Genomic DNA, 27,294 nt, shown 5'->3' on the forward strand with positions numbered 1-27,294 from the left:
TTAGGAAGAAATTCTTTACAGAGAGGATAATCTGGCATTGGAATGGGCTGCTCAGGGAGGTGGTGGATTCTCCGTCCCTGGAGGTTTTTAAGATGAGACTGGATGTGGCACTTAGTGCCATGGTCTAGTAACCACGGCAGTGTTGGATCAAGGGTTGGACTTGATGATCTCGGAGGTCCCTTCCAACCCAACTGATTCTATGATTCTATGAACTCAAAATGACTGGTCCGTGCCTCAGTTTCCCTATCTGTAAAATCTCTATGAGAGTACTTCCCATCTTTGGTGAACTTTCAGACGAAAAGTACCAAACTTATAAAGCAGCAGTGACTTATAGCTTCTCTAAGTCTCCCTTCCTCTACTACCAATTTGCATATGAGTCCAGTTCTTTTTTTCTGAAACAACAGCAGATTACAGAAAAGAAGCACATGCACACACAAAGAAACAATTTTATTAATTTCCAGGGATACCATAAAATCCTCTCATTTCCCCACTCGTCTTTAGAAACAGGTAAGAACATACAGAATTGCTCTATAAATAGATTACAAAGTGCACACATCCTACAAGATATTTTCTGTAGTTTTTTCTAGTATGTCTAATATGTCAAAATCGTTCAACATTAGAACTCACCACATGCTGACCATTGTAATCCATGTGCCTGTTTACCCATTCTCCCAAATATTCAACAGATTTTCAGTTCAGACCAACCTGTATGACTGTGTATCCTATCTCCACCCAGAAAAGCTCAAACAATTTCATGAGTGATTCCTGTCTCAAAACCTTGTCTTACATGTGTTCTCCATAACTCTGATAACACTGAATTTGAAAATACGAGGATTCAGTTTTGCAGCTAGACTGACGAGAAATGCTTCCTGCCTTGCTATAGTTGGCACCACTATCAGAGATACAGCCTCTTGTGTTTCTTAATTTCACATTTTTCTGCTGCCATTGCCATTCTGAGGTGTCAGTATGGTTTTGTTTATAGATTTTAACAGCATCAGTATATGTTTAGTGTCCCAAAAGCCTTTAGTTACCATGTCCGATACTGTGAAATTAATGCCACCCATTAATTGTGGACTTGTCTTGAATTTGTCCTTGTCACATTTCATTGGCCTCCCTCATATCTTAAGGTCATGAAAAATAGTTTTGACAATCTGTCATTTGACATATGTACCAGCACAGTGAGCAGATGGCCTAACCTGGATGAGCTTGCTAGAACATTATTTTTATGCTGATTACTTAACAGCACCCTAAGATTTTACTGCTCAGGATTTTGTTCTGCCAGCAATAGACAATGCAGCAGCACAGTTTGTTTATTATCAGTAAGGTAGAGAGTTAAATCCTTTTAAAAGGTAAGCTTCTGGCTACAGAGCATTAGATTTTACTCTGATCTAGGATGTTGGCATTACTTGCTCGGAGGGCATTACCTTCCAAAATTAACTTATCGTCTCCTGGCAACCAAACTGCTCTTGCTAGAATGCCAAAAAGCCTTCTGCAGTGACCCGACAGAGGAGGTAATGCTAATTCTCTTTATTTCCATCTTGAATTAAGGCCAGTGGAAATACTGTAACTACTTCCTCATTTTTTTTCATTGCAAAGCTAATTGCTGAAAGTGTTACACAGTTTCTACTGTATTGTAACACAGAGAAAGATCTCTTCCTTTGGCTCTGTATCAAATGATATGATGTAATATGTCTAATCGTATATATTCCTAACTGTATTTAGCTTGCCAGCACCTGCTACAACACAGGATAAGCCTTGTTGTTAACCCAGTTGCCTTCAAACTGGCATTTAGTGTATGTCCAGATTTTCTGTATTCAGTACTCACAGATGTTGTCATCATCCCACTGATCAGAATCTCCAATCCATTGGTAAGAAAGCACATCAGATCTCTAGGAGACCTGGAAGGCCAGATAAAGATGATGATGGTGGCAGGCAGATGATACCAGGAGAGAAGGAGGAGAACAGAAAGAGGAAATCGTCCTTGTTGATTCACTTGACAATGTTTTTGAAACATTTCTCAATTTTTGGTTGGTCATTTTTGATAGCCCTCTGTGTTGTGGTCTAACCAGAAACAGCTGCAGTATCAAGTAGGCAAATGCTATTGAAGCCTTTTTGCTGCTGTATAAAGTCTTAGAGAATAAATCAAACTGATGAATATGTCAGTAGGGTTTACTTACGTAATTTTGTTTCATTGCCAAGAATAAGACTTGTGTCTTTTTAATAATCTCACAGTCCTGCACCTTGAATATTTTTCTTTTGTTGGTAAAAAGAGGGGAATTGCAAAAATTTCTTCTACAACAAAAACTTAAAATATGGGTACACTTATACACACACAAAAAACACATGAAACCCTAAGAAGTTAATATATGGATAAAAGCCAGAATTACCAGAACTTAGCAAATAGCTACCCAATTTTCTGAGAACATCTCTGCAGAGCTCATATCCTGAGGCTATGCCATAGATCAGAGCAGCCAGAGATAAGGTGCTATGGATCAGAATAAAATTTTCAGTATCAATATTAAACTTCTCTCTGTTTATCTCTCATGTATAAAAATAGCTGTAGCTCCCAGGGCTGACTTAATAGCTCTGTTAAAGGACTGTTCACACTTTCCAACGACGTTATTAATATAAAAGACATTAAATTCTACTGCTAAGTAACTGGATGTACATCATCTGAAAACATAACGCCTCAGTGCTACAGCAGATAAACATCAAAACACATATCAGAGTGTGATAGAACTAACATATGATTTAACAAGTATTTTCCATAAAGGAAAATCTATTAAAAGTCCCAGAAGGATATTTGTATAACTTGTCATGAGTTCACTATGAAAACCTATTCTCTAGTGCTGAGCTTCCTCTGCTTTTGCAGTAAACAAATGTACTGACAGAACACAGGTTGTACATCCACTCAAGCAGGGTCAGAAACACGCACAGGCTTGTATTCCAGCTGTGGGCCTATGAGCAGGAACAGGAGGAAATAGTTGTTAGGGTAGCATAAAACGTCAAAATGGCTCTTCCCTATCCCCTCTGAGCTCAGCAGCATCTGCAAAGCAGGATGTTAAACGCTGCAGGGCTGCTTCTGTGTGGGCAACAGAGGTGGCGTCATCAGCATAGAGCAGCTCCCGGACAAGATGGTTTAAGGTCTTGGTGTGGGCCTTCAGTCGCCTTAGATTGAATAGACTTCCATCAGATTATGTGACCAATACATCTGTTCTAGAACAAGCAGCAGTCACAAGTGTTGAGGCCATGTTACTGAGAACGCAGCTGCGATGGGCAGGGCACGTCTCCAGGATGAAGGACCACCACCTCCCTAAGATCCTGCTCTATGGTGAACTTGCCACTGGCTGCCGCATGAGAGGAGCCCCGAAGAAAAGATACAAGGACTCCCTGAAACAACATCTCAGCCTTGGCCATATTGATCACCATAACTGGTCTACTCTGGCCTTGAATCGGGAGGCCTGGAGACACACCATCTATAACGCAGCTGTCTCCTTCGAGAACACACGCAGGATCACTCTCGAGGAAAAAAGGCAACGCAGAAAGAACCGTGTATTGCAGAATACACCATCTAAGGAGTCTTTCTGCTGTGCCTTTTGCAATCGGATATGTCTGTCACGTATTGGCCTCATAAGCCACCAGCGTGCCTGTAGCAAATGTGGATAGAGCCTTCCCAAATCTTCGTTCGCGAAGCCTAGCCATGACATCCCCTCTGAGGGAAAGGGAGCAGCTCACCAGTCACACCATGCTGACTTAGAATAGTCAGTAAAAACAAATTATTGAGAGAGCCACTGCTGAGTACAGTTTAAAACACAACATACTTCTTGATGTGTTGTTCACATGACTATGCTGGAAGAGATATCTTCTGCTGCAGTGCCATCTGATGTGCCTCTCCCCCCAGGGACCTCAGCCAGCATGCCAGGTAACACTACCACCATGCAGTATGGGGAATGCAGTGAAATACCTGAGCAGGCAGGCATGGATAGAATGCATTTATGCCACAGTGGGAAACTCAGGAGCCCATCCAGGCCAGCGACCTCCCCAGCAGTCTGCCTGTGTTCCAATAACACCACACAAGGTGAGTCTGGGCTCAGACACAGGCTGAGGACTTGCATTTAAAATACTGCATAGAAACAGAATGTACTTTGTTTCCCTAAGAACTTTCCCACTAAGGCAGCCACAAAGTTGGATGATCTCATATGCTTGTTTTTCCTATTTGTCAGGTTCCCCAAATTCACTTCTATATGCAAAATTGCCACTCAGAAACAGATTAATCCCTTGAGCCCCATATCTTTGGAAATCCACATGAAGCCATTTAAAAGAAAAGCTGTTCTAATTCTTTATTAGTAGTTAAAAGTGAATCTGAAGAAATGAACACTACAACCATCCATTACCTGCAGTTGTCAAGGTAACAGGTGCCCAAAATATTGCCTTTCATCACAAATACTAAAAACACCCCATGTGTTAGTTAGCTGGCTACTCACAAGTCCTTTCTTTCTTGGTGCTCTTCCCAGGATAGTTTTTCTATTAGCTTTTCAAGAACAATACAGTACTAGCCCCAAATCAAGAGGGATTTTTTTAATTGCATGTTTATATATTATTTATTTATTTATCTTTCAATAGGCATATAATTACTTCCAACTCACCTCTCAATTTCCTCATCCAGAATGGTTAATTTCTCTTCTAAGACAAACATATCACCTCTCTAATTTTAATTCTGTGAAAATACATTGCTTATATTTATCTTGAGAAATTTTAATGAACTACTTTTGTATTTCCAAAACATCTGCCTCTTTCTTTTTTTTTCCCCCCCCTACATTGCACAGCTCTAAAAGAGGGCATTAGATCTTCTCTTAAACCAGAACAGATTTTCCCCAAGAAAGAATTTCTGGCACTAAGAAATTTGACTTGCTCTAAGGATTTTCCAAGCATGTTACAGGGCATAGTCCTGAAGACTGAACAGACATTTAGAGGCAATCGCCTTGGAAACGATGAATTCATTTCTGTATAAATATTAAAAGACACCTCTGGTTCACAGACTTTGGTGTGCATAACAGAAAATCATTCACCAGACATATTGGCAGTTGGGGTGAACTCTGCTGACAAAAAAATAACCGGTCTAGGAACTTCAGTGCATTTCTTATAGGCATCTGAAAACTTATTATTTTTCTTTTCTTTATTTCTTTCCTGTAAGGATCCTCTGTTAATCTTGAACAGCCCTGTCATTTTGTGCCTTAAAAATTGCCAGTGCTAATCAATGATGAAATCCAGCATCCCTGTGATCTTGCTTCTTGATACAGTGCCTCAAAAGAACTCATTAGACTTGATATATATATACAATATCATCCAATATCAGTCCCAAAGTAAAGAAACACCATCATTTTTTTTCTAAGAATACAGTCAGGAGAAACACATTAACTTCTGTAAGACCGAACAAAAGGTGCTACAGGAGTATTTTTGACGAGAAAATTCCAATCATGGGAAATATCAACCTTGACATATACAGCATTTTTTTTCTTCTTCTAGACAATTTTCACGCAGTAATTGCTCTTTTCAACACCTAACTGAGAAAAGTACAGGTTCGGGAGATTCTGGCATTTAGTCTTCTCGTCATTTCACACTTGGACTATCCTGCGTAAGCTGAAATGCTGTATTCACCTGGCAGTTACTAGCAGTTACTGGTTTCAGAGTAAAAAATTATATGACTAATGTCAGAGTTCCAGTGTAAAAACTTCCACCGAATGTTTGAAAATATCTCATGTAAACCCATTAAATAATCATAGACAAAAATGGACTGTCGCTCATATACTTTAGATAGAAAACAGTGCTGTCAAAGTTTCTTCTGTTTTTCCTGTCTGTACCAATGAAAATAAAAGCTGAACCTGCAAGAACACTTTTTCATTATTATTTTTAATCTAATTGCTTGATGAGCTCTAATAGATTGGACAGAACTCATTTCTCTTTTCTGATACCCAGGCTTCACAACCATCATACTGACATGAGTTTATGCAAAAGAAGGCAACAATTACAATGTCCATAATATGCATAAAATTAATTAATCTGCTTTATAATTTATCTTATTAATGTGATAATTCTGAAACATGAACTTGAAAGGATGATGCTTATATCTGAGGATATAAATGTCTTGTTTGTAAAACAATATTAAGTAAACCTCAGAGACATACTGACAACTTTTTGAAAATCATGTCAGATTCTTATTAACTAAATCTGAGGATATCACATCAATACTTCTAATGCTTAAAACTGTTTCTGGAAGACAATTAATGACCTCAGCTTTTAATTTGATGCTAAAGAACATATCTTAAGGAAGCTGGATGAATTTCAGACTACAAGAGAAAGGATAAAGAATGTTTTAGGTGTCTTAAAGGTAAATCTGCTTGGGAAATTAATCTTCATAGCCTAGTTCACTATCCTGTAGTAACTCTTCCATGTAGATTACCTTGAAGTACACTAAACAGAGACTACCTCAAGCAATGGGATTTTTAAATGACTTATTCTCAGAGTTAACACTTTCAGTTATTTACTCTCAGAGTTAATATTGTTCCAACAGGAATGCAACCTGTGAATACAACACCCAAGCTAGCCTGCTGTGCTGAGGTATGTATGGGCTTATAATGCCAGGCTCTGATTTTAGCAAGAAAAAGCTCATTTACTACCTCATAAATCATTATAAGAGGACCTTCCATTTTCAAGACAGCTTTCACTGTTAAAGAGATATTCAGATAGTGCAGTTATGAGTTCTGCATAACCCCCTAGCTAAATAATATTCCATTCCTTTTATGCTAGTTTATCATGAAGAAAAAATACTTCTTCATTTCCTTCATTAGAAATAACATCCCTACGCTCACACCTGTTTTATCTGGAGCACTGAGGAGAAAAAAGGAAGCAATTCCTTATCATCAAATTTACATGACTTCTGAATATGCCTCTGGGTGATGCATCTAACAAGACAAGGACAAGAAGTATGGTATAATTCTTCACAGGACATTCCTCATTAAGTTAGTTGAAATAAATCAAGTACCCAGAGCTTAGCACAAGACAGTGCCCCTTTAAAACTGGAAAATAGGTGCTTAGCCATAAATTTGGTCTTCACTGTATTAGCTTGCAGTCTCTGAACAGGAGTTTGGAAGTTTCTTTCTGTATAATAGGTACTGTAACTGCACAAGCTACACTTATCACAGAAAAGAAGTTATGATGACAGAGGGCACAGTCACACATTATTGAAAGCAAAATAGGGATTAGAGGGGAGGAAATGAGGGCTGCACAATCACACCACCTAGGAGCTGAGTTTTTTGTAAATCCAAGCCTGTCTGTAGTGCAACATATTTACATTGTATTCTCTCACTAAGCACATTTTCTCCTTACAAAAAAAGAAAAGTCAAAGGTGGGGAACAAAAAAAGGATGGCTTTAAAAATAATTGTAACATTAGCTACCAAGAAAGAGCTCAAAGTGAGTTCTCGCAACTAGGCATGACCCCCAGACAGGTGATGCATCAAGCAGGATTTAAGAGCAGAGATGTGAGCAAAACTCACATCACAAGGAGTTGGAGGAAAACTCTCCTAAGCATTAAAGACAGCATACCAGGAGGTACAAACCCAGGATCACTAAAAAAGGAGATGAAATAAGCCCACCAACTATGAGGAAATTCAGTCCTATGTGCTTACCCGGATTAGTGTAAGGATGATGTGTGCACCACAGAGAATGAACGTCTTCATCTAAGTCCCAGTGCCTAGCCTGGTATCAGATTCTCTGTTTTCAGTCCCTGCACAAATAATCATAACCTCACTGTTTCTCTCTATGGAGATATTAAGTCAGCAACACAAGAACTTATTTACTTATCCGAAAAAATGACAAGAAGGTTGTTGGAAGATTTGCAAATTTTTAGATAATGTGAGCATGCTTTAGCCTGAGCTAACGAACTCCTTCGTATAGCCCAGCTGGAGACTTTTAAACAATACTGAGAGGATTTTCATGTAGGCAAGACCTTAAAAAAGGGACACATTCATAGAATTAACAGGTTGTGGCAGTAAGGACATGAAATGACATATGCATATACAAAAATATTTTATTAACTGTTATTTATAGACAATCATTTTATCATTATTGCTTATTTATTATAACTACTTTTGAATCTATATATATTTGCTTCCTTTTTCTAATCTTTATGATTGCTGTACTGCCCATCTCAAATTCAATTTTCTATCACAGTGCCTATGATTTTAGATATTTCCTGTAACTAAAGAAAAAGAGCACATGGAATGTTATCCTAACAACCCTGCTTATTTCAGAGGAAGGACAACATTTTACCTTTGTCTGAATGACAATTCCTAAACCATCAGTTCAGCCTTAAAGAGCAGAGAGTGGATGACAACTTCAACTGCATCTGCTGTCAAGCCTCCCAGGTTGGTTGACAGCTGAACAATGGACAAAGGATATAGTATGCAAGCAAGGACTTCATGCAAACCTTACAGAATCTATGTAGGCCAATCTTGGTAAGCAATCTGACAACTGCACAAGTATACTATTTCCTTCCTCTCTACTCTGGATATAAAAAAAGGATATTATGTGATGCAAAAGATGCTAAAAACACATAAGCAATTCCATTGTTCAGTTTCCTGCTACATGTATGACTCTGGTCATTCTGAGCTTACAGTTCTTCCTAGAAGAACTGTGATTACATATTTTTTGTTTATACTGAGATTGATTTTTATATAGAGACATATTATTAAATCTCTAAACTGGAAGAGGAGGTAGTAAGAAAAAAATAGTTCTCATTTGGTTATTATTAAGGAAACCAAAGTTTGCTGACTTTCTCTTCTTTATAGTAAGAATCAGGCAGACTATTACCATTCTCAACCCCATTAGAAATTTTACCACTATGACAGTGAAAGAATGCTGCAATGTCTAAGGAAGCATCTTTGTGATTCCATATATCAAGAATTATTTCACTCTGAAATGTGAATCCCTGAAAGGATTCTATGGAGTTTGCAGGTCACTGGTGATGGAAAGGATAAATAGAAGTGACATTAGACACGCACACACACTTCTACCAAGTTACTCTCCAATATATTATCAAAAAATTCAGATTGTAAATTAGTAACTTGCTGTTATTAAAATCCTAGCCCACAAAAGCAAAGTAAATTTTATAAGTTTAATAACATCTTTCTACTGCTATTTATAACTTCATAGTAATAGTGGTCTCTCATATGATACATAAACATTAACTGACATTAATGGCCTTTTGAAATGTCCTTGCTAATACTCCTAACAGTCTTGTAGACTATTGTTCCCTAATAGCTTAGATTACCATAGAAGCCAAAGGCTCCAATTAAGATCAAGAGCCCTTTTGTGCTAGGCACAGAGCAAACATATTCTGTTCCGAAGAATGTATAAGCTAAAAAATGAGAGATGCTTGAGGGTTGAAAAATGAAAAATGAGGGTTGAAACATGAAAGGTATAACTCAACATTTACAAATCATTACTGGTACATTAAAAGATTGTGAAATATTCATATCTGCTCCTTTAGCTGCCATAATTCATTAAAGCAGAAACACCTGAAAACCGAACTTGTTCATGTCCTATATAATATTGATTCATTTGGTTTTCTTCCCTTTGATCAAAAAGATAAACAGTTTATCTCATTTTTGCTTTGGCACAATGCTATTCTGTCTAAAGTATGACAGCAGAAAAACGAGTTTCTTTAAGACATTTTCATCAAAAATAAAGAGTCTTCTAGGACAATATTTATATACATAAAAGTACAACGAACCCAAAGTGACTACTTTATGACAATGGTGAAAGGTAAGACATCTTTTGCTGAAAAAAATATTTTGCTGAATCAGGATCTTAATCATATTATCCCAATCTATTACCAAATCAATCCACAAATGCCAGCTAGTTCCATATACCTTTTTCTTTCTATTAGTCCAAACTTATATTGACCTCAGATTGCCCAAATCACTACACCAGACAATTGTTTGTGGGCTGAGGAGAGAATCTGATCAATGAAAAAATCCAGATCTGAATACTTAGGGGTTTTTCATTTGTAGGGTTATTTTTTACTTTGGTCAGCTCACCTGTTTTATGTAAAATAAATTATTAATTACATTCTTCAACAGATTTATGAATCCATATTATAAACAATGTACTGATAGTATGCAAACACTTTCTTAATAATCACTCTGGGTGGCTGCAATATTAAGCATTTACATCCATAATAGATTTCCAGTTTCTGTATTATTTAAACATCACTTTCACTTTTTAGGCACTCAGAAGTTGAACTGCAGCTTTTAATAATGTTTAATGAATAAGCAATTTCTTTAAGGAGGGTAGTGTCATTTCTAAACTATTTTTATTCACTGGAATGAGCCAGAAATTCCCATTTTTCCTTGATTACCAAACTTACAATTATTTTATTTTAAAATAATAAGATTTTCAAGGTTTCATAATCTTAAAATAATTTATATGCCATATACATATTATGTATGTGGGCTGTAATGATGTAATAATAACCACACAAAATTAATCCTTTATAATTAGTAATAATTAATCACATACTATTAATTAATAAAATAATAAAATTTGGTGATCTTACTACAATATTAATTTCCTGTGAGTGAATAAAATGAGGCTCCTTTATATGAAATGGTGGTCTGACTGGTGGTACTAAGCAGCTGCCCCTGCAGGGCTGTGGAGGATGCTCTGGCACCAGGACTGTCATATCTATTATGATCAGTCCTAGCTCCAGCCTTGCATAGGCCAAGGCTACTCACTCCCAAAGCCACAGCAGAGTGGCTCAGATGGCAAATCACCACTACTCACAGCAGGGCTGGAGGAGGGGGAATTATTATCTACCAGCTGAAGAATAACCACTATTGGGCCATTAATATCTCAATGCACAAGGTCACCACATGGTGCTGAGCGATGAGCTGGCAGTAGTTCTGGTGTCATAGAACATTCATTTTTACATATCCATTTTGTTCCAGAAATGGGTCAGTTTGATGCCAGGAAATCTTATTACATCTCTCATCTGAATCCGTGGCACAAGCAGCTTTGTGTTGGTAAATTCACTGCCATCACAGTGGAGCTGTGTGAAGTAATATACCACCAGGGTACACCCTGTCTGGGCTTTCAAACATCAAAGCCTTCAAGCCAAACCATATACCTAAATGTACCAAGACCAGCAAGACACATTTCCAATTGTAATCACAGAAAGTAATACTCCATTATTTCCCACACCCTCAGTAGTCACTGCAAGTACATACAATAGAGAAGCTCCTTGTCCAAGTGCTTCCAAAGCAATCTTCCCAGGGCACGTGTGGGCATGCCAACATTCCAGCATCAAAGACAGGAGCACAGCCTCAGCAGTCACAGCTCCGATGATGAAGGTGACATCCAACACCACACACATGCTTTTCCAGAGGACACATTAATGTCTAGTACTGTAGCTCTGAGCACTATTTCGGTGTGCTGTTCTTTCTCCTCAGAACTGGGGGATATGACTATACCAGTAAATTAAATATACCCTTGACTCTTCCCTGCCATAAAGCCCAACTGGCACTAAATGACCTTCTATTACTCAGGTCTCACACTCTACAAAAATGCAGAAAATGGACAAAGGGCAAAAAAGCAAAGCAGCATTTTGGAAAGAGAAAATTAGGAGAAAATGAGTAAACATACTGGAAGGGTGGCTGCTTTCCAGAGGTATCATGGCAAGTTGGAGAAAGGGTCTGGCAGGACCTCATGGAGTTCAACAAAGACAAATAGGAAGTTTCTCACCTGCAGAGGAGTATTTCACACAGTTGAAAACAACAAGTGGGTCTTGGGTACATGACAGGGAGCTAAGGATAACCAAGCCAAGTCAGGCCTCTCTGAGCCAAGACAGGCCTCAGTATAACGCTGCTAATCATCATAGCAAAATACAGGGAACTGGTAAATCAAGATTGGCTTTGATGTAGCTTTCCTAACCCTGTACAAACATATTTGTCATTGTGGCAAGATAAGGACTAACCAAATGGCTAGTCACAAATGCGAGACCTCAGTATAGGAAATTATGAACTAAAATAAATCAATTTAACAAATTTCTGATTGCAGGTCATTAATAAAATACAGGGAAATATTGCAATAACAGTGCAGGTAAGGCAGCTGTGGCATGAGGGCCACCTAGACCCTCTCATACCAGGTGTGAGGAGTGTGGGCCTTGAGGGCCAAGAGAGGAGCACTGAGGACCTTAATGGATTGGGACAGCTCAGGGATTTGCTGCTATAACCGTACCACTGTGCTGCTTATGGTTCAAACTAATGCTGCTAATGTTTGTTACAGCTATCTACTGCCATTTCCATTGTTACTCAATAGTTATCTCACAGTTATCTCATTTGTTCTCCCTTAAGTACTGCATAGTTAAATATTGCTAAGACATAACTGCATCTGCTACTGCCATGCTTGAGTTCTTATATTTACACATTACAGTCTGCATACACAGTTGAAAATAATCACATATAAAGCACACAGTCACAGCCTCTTTCCTTGCTGGATATCACTGCTGCATCCTCCTGTTCTTTCCCAGTACCAAAGAAGAATCCAGTGGGTAATGGTGCATGCAATGATGTTTTCAGCTATGCTGTGTGGACCACTGAGATAGGTGCTAGAAGACTTGGCATTCTAGGTAGAGTCATTTATGAGGCAGATCATCAGTACCACACGTATACAGGCCCTAGAAAGCACCTTAAAGACTAGATACACTTGAAGAAATACCAGGTGGGTGCTTTCATAGAAAAACTAAAGGTGTTCACGTGACTAATAAATCTGGAGAGCTGGGGAACTTGGCCTTAAAAGCATTGGCAAGGCTACATGCCTAAGGAACAGGGTAGTTGTGCATCTCATTTACCAGAAATAAATTCCATTCCACTAAGTTTCTGTCAAAGGAAATAGTCATGAGAACAATTTTGCTGGAAAGAAGTTGTATTTTCATATGGTTACCATTTCACGAAGGCCAGTATTCCTTTATTTTCATGGATTTCCTTGTCCAGCATTTCTACTTTAGTGTCAGTTAATTCCCATTTATTATACCACCCGTTATCTCAGACATCTGCATCTCCCCCCACTCTATGCAGTGTGCCAACGCTGATGGAAAGGCAGCACTTGCGTGGAGGAAGGAGCAAAGGAATCTTCCAACATCTGAGACTGCTAATGAGACTAAAAAAGAGCAAAGTTTATGTAAGCAGTTTAGTGAAGCAGACTTTTCTAAAAACATTTGTTTTGGATCCAATCTTTGCTAAGAGCAACTAGAAGCAATTGCCACTCAGTGGCTCTTCTTGTATTGAAAGGCACTGAGTTTAGGTGAGTTATTTCCAAAGTGCAGGGTCCTGAGTCATGCTGCCACACTAGTCTAATTGGCTGTGATGATTTGACCCTGGCTGGATGCCAGGTGCACAAAGCTGCTGTATCACTTCCCTCCTCAACTGGACAGGGGAGAAAAAATATAACAAAAGTCTTGTGAGTTGAGATAAGGACAGGGAGAGATCACTCACCAATTACTGTCATGGGCACAAAAACCTCCACTTAGGGAAAATAATTAAATTTATTATCAATCAAAATCAGAGCAGGATAATGAGAATTAAAATCCTAAAAAAACCACCTTCCTCCTGCCCCCACTCCTACAGACTTAGCTTTATTCCAGGTTCTCTATCTCCTCCCCTGCAACTGTTCAGGGAGACAGGGAATGAGGGTTATGGTCAGTTCATCACATGTTGTTTCTGCCACTGCTTTCTGCTCAGGGAGAGGAGTCCTTCCCCTGCTCCAGTGTGGGTTCCCTCACAGGGGAGACAATCCTCCAAGAACTTCTCCAGCATGATTCCTTCCCATGGGCTGCAGCTGTTCACAAACTGCTTCAGCATGGGTCCCTTTCCATGGGGTGCAGTCCTTCAAGAAGGCATGGGTCTCCTGCCTGGGCTGCAAGTGGCTCTCTGCACACCCACAGACCTCCATGGGCTGCAGGGGGACAGCCTGCTTCACCACGGTCTTCACCACAGGCTGCAGAGGAAACTCAGCTCCGGTATCTGGAGCACCTCCTGCCCCTCCTTCTGCACTGACCTTGGTGCTGCAGAGCTGTTTCTCTCACATGTTCTCAGTCCTCTCTTCTCTGGCTATAATTACTTCTCTGCAATAACTTTTTTTCCTTCTCAAATATGTTATCACAGAGGCATTACTACCATTTCTGATAGGCTCAGCCTTGGCCAGCAGTGGGTCCATCTTGGAGCCAACTGGTGTTGGCTCTGTCAGACATGGGGAAGCTTCTGGCAGCTTCTCATAGAAGCCACCTGCGTAGCCCTGACCCGCTACCAAAACCTGGCCATGCAAACCCAACACTCTGGCCCTTCTGGCCCTTTTGGATGATCTCTGAAAAGATCTAGGACAAGCAGCAGGAAAGTGTTCTAAAGTCTAAGCTGACTGCCACAAGAGAGCTAAGACATGAAAAATTTTATGGGATTCTAGACAGTGGATCTATCATTCCTTAAGGTCATTTCATTGGATTATACATGAGCCTTAATGATCATTGTGTTATTTTATTTTGCATATTAAATCCAATTTTTTTCTGACAATTCCTGGTACTTCTATTTGTATTGGGTTGAAAGAAAATCTATATTCTGCACTGGTAAAAAATCTATTCATTTCTGAGAAAGTCTTACTAAACTGATAGACAGTAACAGTTCCCAATAGCTCACATCTCTCATTGTCTTACTGTTTCATGGAACCTTACTATTTCATAAATATGGAACAGCTGTTGTTTCTAGACGTGATTAAAGAATGTTACATGAATCTCAGAAAGATAGAGAGATAAGACAACCAGGAATTTCTCTTTAGAAAAATTGTCTCATATTATCAAAAGTTACTTGAGTCATTTCAAAGAAATTCTGCTTCAGAAACAAACAATTATTCACATTTTCATTCTGGGTTAAATTTTAAAACCTAGGTTTATCTCACTTCACAATGGTAAAATTTTGCAAAGTTGCTATATTTGCCATAACACAGAAAATTAAAATTCTACCCAGGACCACAAATATACATAAGACAACTTGGTTGAATTCTTGATTTTTCTTTTTAAAGAAAAAACCTTTGTGGGCTATTGGTTACAGAAAGTGGGAATAGAGGGTAAGACTTAGTGAGAAGCAGATTCTACTCATCTTCTTCATTTGAATAACTCCAGTAGCCAGTAAGTCTTTATTTAAATATAGTTTTCAAAGACACAACTCTATAAAAAAGATGGGTGGGACTGTAGCATCCAGGCAATTTCCTGGATTCAAGAAGTACAAATTAAGTTCATTTGTATCACAGGGTTCATTGTGTGACTATGTGTGTGTTATTTGCACTTCTCAGTACCTAATGTATAACAAACACCACAAGCACTGTGACAAGGAAAATATATTAATGAGGGTAAGAAATTGAGGAAAAAGCCATACAGAAGCTGATGGCTGTGTGGCACATACCTATCACTAATATCTTTGAAAAGCTCCTTTTGCAGACTAAATTCATGCTTCGAGTACAATAATAATGTGTTACCTTAACAGATGTTACTAAATGTCATTATATACAAGAAATACACTAATTATCTGGATATTATGGATCCATACAAGTTTGAATAACTGACATATAAAAACTAAATTTTGTGACATTTAAATTAGAGAATGATGAAACATAAATTGCCAAAGTGACAAAATTAGTCTCTATTCATCTAGAATGAGACAATATTAGTCTCTACAGAGCTGCTTTTCTGCCAAATTCATTTTTGTAAACTGACACGGACGGAACCGTGCAGCTTTTCTAACGTGAAACCTGACAAATTCAGCCCTATTTCTTCCTTCTGTTTACCTAATCCCTTGTTCATAGACTCCCTGAGCTCTGAAAAAGTGTAGATTGATTGTGATATCATGTGTCTAAGGGAAAAATACATTCTCAGGTCCCAAACACTGGGTGTATCTGGGTTCTGTTGTAAAGCTACTTCTCATTTCTACAATTAGTATTCCTGACACCAGAAATATATTACAAAAATACATATAAATTTACAAGAATTTTATTCAAGATAATGATACAGAAGTATGAAAGGGGGCTTCTGTCATTGAATGCATATGACAACTAAAGATAAATGATCATTTAAAAAGATGGTCTCTGGGTAAGTAGTTCTATGGTTGCTCTAAGCCTGAGGAAACTGATCTCTCCTGCAGCTTGTCAGAACAGGAGTGAATACTGACCATTTTGGTTCATTTAAACAACATAAATGAATAAACATGTGAAGGGAATGGGCTGAGCTGAAGAAAATGCATTATTCATGCAGCTAACAACACTTACTCATGCTTAGTAGAAACTGAAACCTGAAGTGCAAATCTAGGACACTGAGAAGATTTTCAATCATGCTGAGTTATATTTAAATTCAATCTATGCCAGAAATTCTGAGTTCATTTCATGTTTTCACATCAGCACTGAAGCATTTCACGCTTTCTTTTACTGGCTACACTTCGAGAAACATAAATTATGAATGTAGCAGTTTTTCCAAATGAATGGTAATAAATGCTAGGTGGATTTAATTTGAGATGCAGTGGACATGAAATTAAGTGAAATGTATAGCACTAGTGATTAGTTTAATTCCATCTGACACCTCCTGAAGAAAAATATTTCGATCACAACAAAACTGAAAAATGAGCAAGTTTTCTGAGTGAGGAAAAAAAAAGTTGTATTTGCAATTCTATTTTCTTCAACAAAACACTCTTATAACACCATTTCTGATATGTTCTGTTAACTCAAAACTGTGAAGACAATTTTTAGAACATGATACCTGATTTTTTGCAATCCATGTTGTTCTAATCTCTCAGCAATTCTTATTTTCAAAATATGGAAATCATGCTGAACTCCTACATGGAGCCACTGAAAAAGCTAATTGGCATTTGCAAAGTGGAAAAATCTTCTTTTCTGTTTTGCAGAAAATTACAGGCATCTGTAATGACACTGTTCCCAAAGATACATGAAAACTTCATCCCCTGACTTCTCTTGGTCTTAATTACCTAAGGAGTATGTGCCGGGGGAGGGGGGGAGTATGAAGAGAACAGACATAGCTATGGTCTTAAAGAAGAGTTTAATTCAGTGAGAGAATCTGGATCCACAAATTAAGAAAAGTCATAGTAATTTCACCTCGCTAAACCTGTTTCCTTCAGGTAAGATTTCCCCAGATAAGATTTTCTTATCTGAGTGTGTAGTGGGTTGACCCTGGCTGCACACCAGGTACCCACTAAAGCCTCTTTCTCACTCTCCCTCTGCAACTGGACAGAGGAGAGAGAAAAAAAACAGCTAAGGATTCATGAGTTGAGATAGCTGGGAGAGGTCACTTACTGATTCCCTTCATGGGCAAAACAGACTCAAAGTGGGGATAGTACTTAAATTTATTACTAACAGGAGTGAGAAATAAAACAGTCTTAAAAACACCTTCCCCCCACCCCTCCTTTCTTCCATGTTCTTCCTCCTCCAGCGGTGCAGGGGGACAAGGAATGGGGGTTGCAGTCAGTTGTTATTTCTGCCACTGCTCAGAGAGAGGAGTCCTTCCCCTGCTCCTGTGGGGTCCCTCCCACAGGAGACAGTCCTTGATAGACCCAGTGTGAGTCCATCCCTCAGGCAGCAGTTCTTCCCAAACTGCTGTCCTGTGGGTCACTCCTCCATGGGGTACAGTCCCTCATGAATGAGCTGTACCAACACTGGTCCCCCACAGGGGCTGCAAGTCCTACCCGGGAAAAATCTGCTCCACTGTGGGCTTCCCTCTCCACAGGCTGCAGGTCTCCAGCAGGACCCCTCTCCATCCTGGGCCTCCCACAGGGATCACAGCCTCCTTCATGCATCCACCTGCTCCAGCATGGGCTCCTCCATGGTCTGCAGGTGGGTCTCTGCACCCCAATGGTCCTCCCTGGGCTGCAGGGGCACAGCTGCTCCACCATGGTCTGCACCACGGGCTGCAGGGGCCTCAGCTCTGGAGCCTGGAGCACCTCCTGCACCTCCTTCTGCACTGACCTCGGTGTCTACATTGTTATTCCCATGTTCTCACTCTGCTCTTCCCTGGCTGGAATTCTTTCTGCGCAACAACCTTCTGTTCTTAAATATGTTATCACAGAGGCATTACTATCACTCCTAATTGGCTCGGCCTTGGCCAGCCAAGGAAGGAAGGCAGGAAGTCCGTCCAGGAGCCGGCTGGCATTGGCTCCATGGAATAGGGGAAGCTTCTAGCAGCTTCTAACAGAAGCCACCCCTGTACTGCCCCCCCCCGCCATTACCAAAACCCAGCCACAGAAACCCTCTACATAGCACTAAGACCATTTGAAGGCCAAGCATTGCAGGGGAGCTACTACAGCCCTTAATACAGCTCCTGTTTCTATTGACACAACTACAAAATAATTTGTACTGAATGCAAGCAGTTCAGCCACCTCCTCTCCTCTCACAAACCTATGAAACACCACAAATATGCAAGTAAGAAATCTGAAACAGCAATTCTTACTCTAAATGTATCACAGTTTGCAATTAACCTCACAGGCCTTTGATTTCTGGTATTTGTGACAGGATATTGTGTGCATAGCACAACAGAGCAGAAACACCAACCTTAAATGCAGCACAAGGTACTTTAGCATAAAATTGTACCTGGACTGTTTGCTGTCACATAAACTATCACTACTTCTGTAATAAGAGAGAGAATATGAATCCACTGTGTTGTTTCTCCATGGTTTGTTTTTTCCACTGAACAAGTCAATTAAGCTTTATGTAATTGCCATTAGGAAAACGAACTTGACAATGAAAAATCCACAGACAGATCCAGAAGGACTATTATCAGACTGGAAATTCTTTTTCTTTTGAGATTTTTGCAGTCCTTAGAGAGCAAAGCAGCTGTTGCTGAGAAGTTACTTTAATTTACTTCTACACTGGCCTTCAGGGGACTGAACAAGAACTCTGAAAGAGCATAAATGAGACTAGGTCTCCTGAGGCTGGAAAGGATTCAAACCCTACTCCAGAGGACTTTGCACAGTTTATCTCCCAAGAAGAGTGTTAGGCAAAAGTTCTCAGTCAGAAAATGTGTTATAGTTTCAGAACAGTGAAGTAGGCAATAGTCAGATGTCATGGCCAGTCTTCACGAGCGAAGATTTGGGAAAGGTCATTAACCCTTCGAGCCTGCACAGTGGATTTTTTAGGTGAGACACAGCGTGCGCTGAACTGAGCCCACCCCTTAATCCTGAGGTTCATCTGCCGGGGCCGAGCGAGCTTGGATGGTGGCAGCGAGGTCCTCAGGACGTAGGTTTGTTTAGAGCGACCTTCCCTTAGATGGATGGCCTTACAGGGCTGACAAGCTCCATCTGCCCGGGGAAGTCCCCTGACCAGGAAACAAACCCAGGCCGCGGCGGTGAGAGTGCTGCATCCTAACCACTAGACCACCAGGGGGCCCCCAATAGTCAGATGTAAACACCTTATAATGGATTAGTCACTCACAAGTTTGAGCAATGCAACAGGCAACTCTGAATTTCTCTTGTGCAGACAATGCCTACACAACTGAGACCCATTTCTGAATCTATTTCAGATCTGAAAGGATGTAGTGAAAATATCATGCCACACTTTGCTTTCTAAACAACAAATTCAGCCTGGCCAAAGTCTGTTTGTAACAGCAAATAGAATACTAACTGATGCAAGGTTTAAAGCTTCACAGCTTCCTCACCTCCAAAGAGAAGTACATACTGTGGTAATATGATTACAGAACTTCCAGCAGCTAGCACAGCATTCAGACAAGCATATTATTGGCAGCAGCTGCTCAAACAAGTGCTCACCTCACTGTGCTCACCATAGACCAGCAACTGAAGGAATGAGAAATTATGTCTTTTCTGAGTCAGCCTTTTCTGAAAGCACAGTATGCTTCCATAGCAATCCAACTACTTGCTGAACAAATAAAGTTGGCAATTTGACAAACCCTTTAAAGGTTATTTAAATATATCAAGGTTATTTCATCACTGGAAAGAAAGACTTTAACAGTCTGGATATAACCAAGTTAGCACTTAAGCCACTAACCTTCCAAAGTACTAAGCATTTCACCAAGTTATCATCCAACCTAAAACGGGTGAAGATTAAAATGGTAAAATGCTAAGATAAGGCTTTTGTGAGAATTAATCTGACACAATTTAATTATGCATATACATACAAATCCATTGTACCTACAGTCCAACAAAACAGAAGAGAACAAAGTCTAAGAAAGCAGAGGCTTAGCAGCTTCTCTCAGGAAGCTTTCTCTAAGACCACTTCTCTTCCTGTTGCTTGATTGGGCACCTTTTATATCTTCCTGCCTTAGAAAACATTTTTACATGGTGGCCAGCTGTCCTAGCATGTAAAGGATTACAATCTAAAGCATCTTATGATTATATAGATAAATTACACAATGAAAATTAAATGTACCTGAATGGATGAGAACTTCCAGTAATAATATCAAAACTTATTTGATAGAGCACCACCTGCGAAAAAAAAAAAAAAAAAAGAGAGTTACAAAAATGCATCAAATTACCTGAAAGACCATGGGTCAAATTGGTAAGAAAAAAGTTGGATTGCCACAGGTTTTTAAAACAAATACCTACATGAAAATATCTATGCATTATGAATACACAGGTTATTACATGTAAGTAAATTCTGGATACAGCACATTTATTTGCTATTATATCAGCTAAGTCTAATTTACAACACTTGACTTCTAGTCTGTGCTTTACACATCCCTGCACAAGAGGGAAAATATAAAATCATTATTTGTGCTCTTTCTGGCATAAGTTTCTAACACAGACATATGGTAGGAAAACAAATACATAAAAACTCTCATATTTTCCTATGTTTCCATATTCATATTTTGCAAACATAATGAATGTATAGTTATATAATTTCTTAATCTTGATTTCCAATTCCACCCATATAAGTATACTGACATACTCCAGTATTATTTGAAATCCTGATCTCAGTTTTAATGCAGCTTTCTTACTAAACTAATTTTAGGGCAGAAAAAGCTGTTTATCAGTTATTTCTCACAACAGTGATGGGATTTTAAAATACCATTATCCTTTGAGACCGTCATAAAGTGCCACCACAGTTCCAAGGAAGTCATCACAGCTGTTCATTAGTATCATCTGAAGATCCGGACCTTACATTAGTTTTGAAAATCCAGTATATCTAAACTTATGCCTCTTCATTGTTCATGGCCTTTCCATGTCCCAGTTGCTACAATTCTACTGGACCAGCACAACAAGGTTTCATGCAAAACATTCGTATATGCTATTCCTCCATCAGCTCACCACTTTACACATGCAAGAATAATGACTACAACAGAAAACCAGCAATGGTTCCCTTGACAGTTTTGGTGGCTAGCAAGCTCCATAGCTAGATCTGTCAGATCATTTGGAAACCTCAAACCAGTCGTAAGGGTATTTTTGATGCAAAAATGAAACCTCAAACTACAATGGGTTAAAAAATCTGAAAGTAAGGGGAAAAAATTTTAGAAATCTCTCCCTCTTTCCTCTTTTTCCTAGTCTCCTAAATAGGTAATTTGATTAGTTCAGTCAAAATTTTAAACTGAAAATTTCATTAGACCTTCTGAATCTCCACCATTTTTCACTCTAGTTAAAATGAAGACACTTTTCGAAAAGCTCTATTGTAAAGAAACCGAAAATTAAGTAGAGAAAACAACTCAGCAAAAACCAGCCTCTTTCAGAAAAATCCTTTGGTTCTTATGAATTACTATTATCTGATGATGAGGCATTTGGTATAGAATTCTATTTGACAGGAAAATGCTATAACATGGTTTTGCCATGGCGGAGGAAAATCTGGAATACTGAGAATGCAAACAAAAAATCTTCTAAGATGCATTGCAAGATACTGTAGGAATCAGTTTCTTTCTAATTGCCAGGTGATGATATCCTAGATGTTGGGTTTTTTTTAAACTATAGGCACATAAGAATCACTTAGACATTTACATCTAAAATTCTCTTTTTACCTAGAAAAAACTAGCTGCCAGTATTGTATGCTGGCTAGATATGCTGAGTGCGTCCAACATTACCAATATTCTTCTGCTTCAGCAAATTACTTTATTAAATTTTCCTGGCAAGAGTTTACTCTGTATGAAAAATGGACGTATTTGATGCACTTCCAAATTGTTAAGTGACGAGTTCTTTACAATTCTTTAAAAGATTTCAAAGGACAAAGATACAGGGGGGAAAAAGCTAGCAGATTTTTCACTAGGATGTCTTTGTTGAATAAAACACATTACCACAGGTTATTTCAGAGCCTGAACACATCATTGTTTTCTCAAATGAAGCCATAGGGTTGGCCTTTGTGGCCTGGAGGAAAGGCAACTTACAACACTTAATGAATCCTCAGCACACTGGCATTTTTTCACTAAATATTGTGCAAGTATTTCCAAAGTCAAATCCCATTGGCTATATTTCACTCAGAGTCTTTTCGGGGGTTCTTGTTGCTCTTTCAGAGCAATAAAAAGATCAGCAGAGGTACACTGATGAAATAATGTAAAAATGCCCACAAGAAATGCCTGTAACTTCACTAGACTGAGATATGTTATTTTCTCATACTATTGGCAAAGGTAAATTATAACTTGAAATACTAGTTTCAAGTTTTGAGATTTACATTTCATTCAATCAGAATTTGAATGCATGTAAACACAAATCTCCTAACTTCTCTGTAATAGGGAAACTGCACCATAGCAGTTTTAACAATCTTTGTCAATGTAATTATCCAAGCTGAAACCGAAAGACCAACCTTGAAAACTGTGTGCAGGCTAATCAGTCAGAACAGAAGGTTTTAGCAGCATAATTTCCAATTAATCACATAATCATAGAATCCTTTAGGTTGGAAAAGACCTCTAAGATCAACAAGTCCCACCATAATCATGTTTTCTCCTGCACATTACATGGACATGCAAAGTAACTACAGCCTAATAGTTCAGGATTCTGACTTCTCAAAGAACGTGTTTTACCATGGTTTCTCCTGTATGAACAGTAGGAGGAAAAGCAGAGAGGAAAGCAATGTTTGGTATATCTATTATTTATGATTGGGGGGAAAAAAACATAACCAACAAAGACAAATTTACATATGCATGACGATGATTGAGTGAAGAGTAGATTGACTATAAAGATGTACAAACTACAGAGATATACAAACTGCATCACACATACAGAAAATAATTTCAGGAACTCAAAGTGACAGCTTCCTTTTCTGGATTTTTGAAAACAAGTTCTAGTAACTAGTCTGACATCTAATCAGTTACAAAGTTCCCCTACAAATAAAACTGATTTAGCACTTCAAATTTCCACAGGAAACAAAGGCATTTCAAAATATGACCTCATTTCAATTCATAATAAATCTGAGTACTCTCAATATTTCCTTTGAAATAAAATTAAAAATGCTGTGATAAAAGTGATTTTAAGCTTATAATTATCTTTTTCTACTACAGGTACATACAGGTACATATTATATATGTTATTAGATGCTGTCAATGCATAGTATTGTTTATATTATCAAGTTGTCATATTACATCATGACATACCAAATAGTCCAGTGTTCTGTTTTGATACTATTTTTATATTCTTTTCATTTAAAAGCAAAAGCAATTGCTACATTGTTTATAATGAAAGCACTTATTTTTGAAAGTAGGGCTGTCTAGCATTTTAAGAACTGTGGCTTGGTATGAGTTTTGAGGCTCCCAGAAATCAAATTCACCATTTCCTGGAGATGGACAGACTCAGCAGTAGTTTGCAGAACTAGATGCTCAGCATAACTGTATGAAAACTTTACAGACCTGAGACAAATTCATCCTTCAGCTCATACAGTTCGCAGGCCAGAAGTTCAGTAACTGCTATAAATTAGTCTTTTATTCATGCTGCAATGAGTGTGCTACTTTGATGCAAAATGTATTGTTTCCCTTTCAGTGCCTAATAGCATTATGAAGAAAACAAGCTTTTGATCTTTCTGAATATTCCCTAGACACATTTGCTTTGAATATCCTAGTCTTCATAAAAATATCTGTTACTTTTTCTCTGTATCATTGCATCTATTGTAATTTATTTTTAGTAAATTGTAACTCTGACTTATAATCTCTCTAGAGTTGGGTTAATTTCTCCTGCTAGTTTACTTTTAAACAAGCACACTATTCAAAACCTGATACAAAGAGTTTGATTCTGCTAGTACCGTTGAAATGAGAGACGCTCTGTTCTGGAATGACACAAATTTGAACAGTAGCTAACTAGAAGGCTGTAGTCCCTGCTGGAAAATAGGGCAAGGTTTGCAAAAGGCAGTGGCAATTCTAACATTAACAGAGAGGAGTGGGTCTTGTAGAGAACAGTATAGGCAGGTTATTTTAAACATCATTAAAATAATGGGGGCTGTTCTGGATATTGTTTCAATGAGAGAGAGGCAGAAAAACAAGAACCAACTCTAGAAAGGTAACATCAAAATGCAGTTATAAAAGCATTCAGGCCTTAATTCCATGCTAAGAGCAATCCTGCCTTGTTTCTGCTGCCCCCAGCTGCTCATTCCTATCTGCATCTTTGTTATATACCCAGCATGGCTTCAAAAACACAACTTGACATGGTGGGTAATTGCACAGAAGTGCAAGAAGCTTTGAAAGGGCTTTCCCACCAAACAGTGATCCTGTAAAACTGTGATCTCATAGGATTACCATAAGCAATAACTTTTTTTTAGTGTAAGTGTTGACTGGAATTCTTGAAATTTTAAAAAATACATGTATCTTCCTGTGATTAAGGAAAGAATTGTGTTTTGGTTCTCTGGGGTACTTTTAATTATTTGTCAATAAATGTGGGGAATACCCTTAAGATGCGGAATTTCATCTTTTTTCTGACAGAGACAACCTGTATGGACCAGAATTTTATTTCAAAATAAGGTAGCAGCTGATACTGCTTCGTGCGTAAGCTTTTTATTTTCTTGCTTTTGCACATCTGCATATATCATATGGGAACTTTATTTGCCTCACAGCACAGTGTGTTTTATGAATTGGAATCTCTACCTAAATGCACCATAACAGTGCTCTAAGAGATATCCTTCAACATTTCATTGGTGCAAAAGCAGTTCTGCATCATCTTTAATGAACAGCTTTGTTGATTACAATTTTCAGCATATTATGTAAAACAACTTCACACAGAACATAATCAGTAAAGCTATAAATTAAAATAAATACAAAATCTTTTTTTATATATAATTTCAAAGAGAATATGAGGAGCAGCTCTGTTTTTTCTAGGTATGTCCATATTATATATATATATATGCTGCTGATCTGGTTCAGTTCTATGTAACCATGCCAAAAAGAGAAGCATAGCAAAGACATTTGAACTGAAGGAATATTTGCAATACCAGAACTGGAAAAATTACATGACTCTGTTCCAAGTGCAACACAGCCATTATTCCCAGACACAGCATATTCATTCACTATGAATGAATATTCATTTGGCTGTGAGCAGGCAACCGCCTAACCAGGAGAAGGTAAATGAAATTCAAAGGGTTACTCTCTCTTATGGTACCTGTTGGCACAGCTTCCTGAAAGGAGTAGGTAAACATAATAGTAATTTTATTCCTAACAATGCTATCATTAAAATACTTTGTATAAGCAACACAGAAAGAACTGCATGGAAATTAATAATAAGGTGTATCAAGAAGAGATGGTTCCTGCCATTATCAGAAATTGATTTTAAGTAAAACAGGAAGTAATCATGTATCAATAACATCAGTGTTCCTGTTACAAGAGATTTTGTATTTCAGTGGAAGACCAATACAATCTACAATAAACAAACGCATTGGCTTTATCACATACTATTTCCCATTGGCTATATTTGATTTGTTGACTGGGTTAAACTCACTGTGCCCTGATCCAACGTGTACTTCCAAGTCACTTTCAAGATGAACAGATACCTAGTGCCAAATTAGTTTGAAGGCAACTCAAATAGTGAGTAAACAAGTTAAGGTAATTACTGATAAAATCTCATCTTTAATAGGATATACGTTTGCAGAAAGACAGACTGTTTTGGTAGTGGTCCTAAACTAGCAGAGAAAACCTTCTTTTCTGAAAGACTTTGTGACTATTAATATGATTTTTAATTACTGTTAAAATGTTGCAATTTTTTTAATGATTCTGAAGGAAAATGATTGGGACATTGTGTACCTCCTAAATATGCACATGAAGATGAGCCACCCACAGTAATTTTTACATCCCAAAAATGGCCTGCAGTACTGAATTGTTTCAGTCACTGAGGCTCTGAAATACTGGTTGGATTCCAAAGCAACTCAAGAGCCAAAAGACCAAATGGAATTACTTTCAGATTATTATAAAATTCAAAAAGCATTTATAGAATTTCTACTTTTTGTTAAACAGCAATTTTGCCTTCCCTGTTAATACAACAGCTAAAAGTATAGATCTGATGTAGTATGCGACCTAACTGGCTGAAAATCTAATTTACTAAAAAATTAATTCATTTAAGAAACAAAAAGAAAACAATAAATTACAAAAGCCCATGACAGGTTAAATCCTTTCTGGATCTAGTATGAAAAAGCTGAAGAATGGCAAAGGATGAACTATGTTCTCTGTGACCAAAGAAATCCGAAAATTCTGAAACTGCTTTAGTGGTCAATCCACTTCCAAATATTGTAGTGGCTACCAGATCAGGAACTAACCCATTCCTGTTACAACTTTACTGAGCTCTGGAACAACAGAGAGCACAAATCAAACATTTAAGGGAGATTTAACAAAAACAGTAGAAATCAACAAAAATTGTCATCTATTGTTATGCAGTATTCTCATAGTTGAATTCTTCTGAAGCTAATGCTGAATACCAGATGCAGCTACAAGTGTATGTTATAATGGGCAGTAATACATTTGTCAGTGATTGGATGGAGACGAGTCAGTATTTTCATGGTATCTTAAAGACCTGCATGTTTTCATAGCTAAAAAAAAAAAACCCAGGATAAATCAATCATAAGGTAAACCAGAAAAACAAATAAACAAAAAAAAGAAAACCTTTGGAAAACAGAGAACTCAGTAATATTTCTGGCTTAGACAAAGCTCCTAAATAATTTTAGACAAATAATTGTGGATAAACTAAACTGGTAATTTACCATATATTTAGACTACATTGTAATGCTACCAGTAAAATAGAAATCTCTACTGAAATATAATTAGTGAGTTATAAATCAACTCACAGAAATTTTAC

The 27,294-nt window shown here is 38.1% G+C and overlaps 1 protein-coding gene across 3 annotated transcripts in view; it reads right to left on the minus strand.

Annotated features, from left to right (window-relative positions):
* The window catches only part of KIAA1456 (KIAA1456 ortholog), a 126,077-nt gene that overhangs the window by 50,085 nt on the left and 48,698 nt on the right, over positions 1-27,294 (minus strand). For 2 of the 3 annotated variants that reach the window (XM_017807894.1, XM_017807982.1), the window contains exon 5: positions 20,483-20,538. The gene's annotated coding sequence lies outside the window, so the exon portion shown is untranslated. Of the gene's footprint in view, positions 1-7,686; positions 7,785-20,482; positions 20,539-27,294 lie in introns of all 3 variants that reach the window. The other variant, XM_017808060.1, reaches the window with a different exon arrangement.

The sequence above is a fragment of the Lepidothrix coronata genome, unplaced genomic scaffold, assembly GCF_001604755.1.
Source record: "Lepidothrix coronata isolate B3197 unplaced genomic scaffold, Lepidothrix_coronata-1.0 Scaffold0, whole genome shotgun sequence".
Classification (NCBI taxonomy): Eukaryota; Metazoa; Chordata; class Aves; order Passeriformes; family Pipridae; genus Lepidothrix; species Lepidothrix coronata.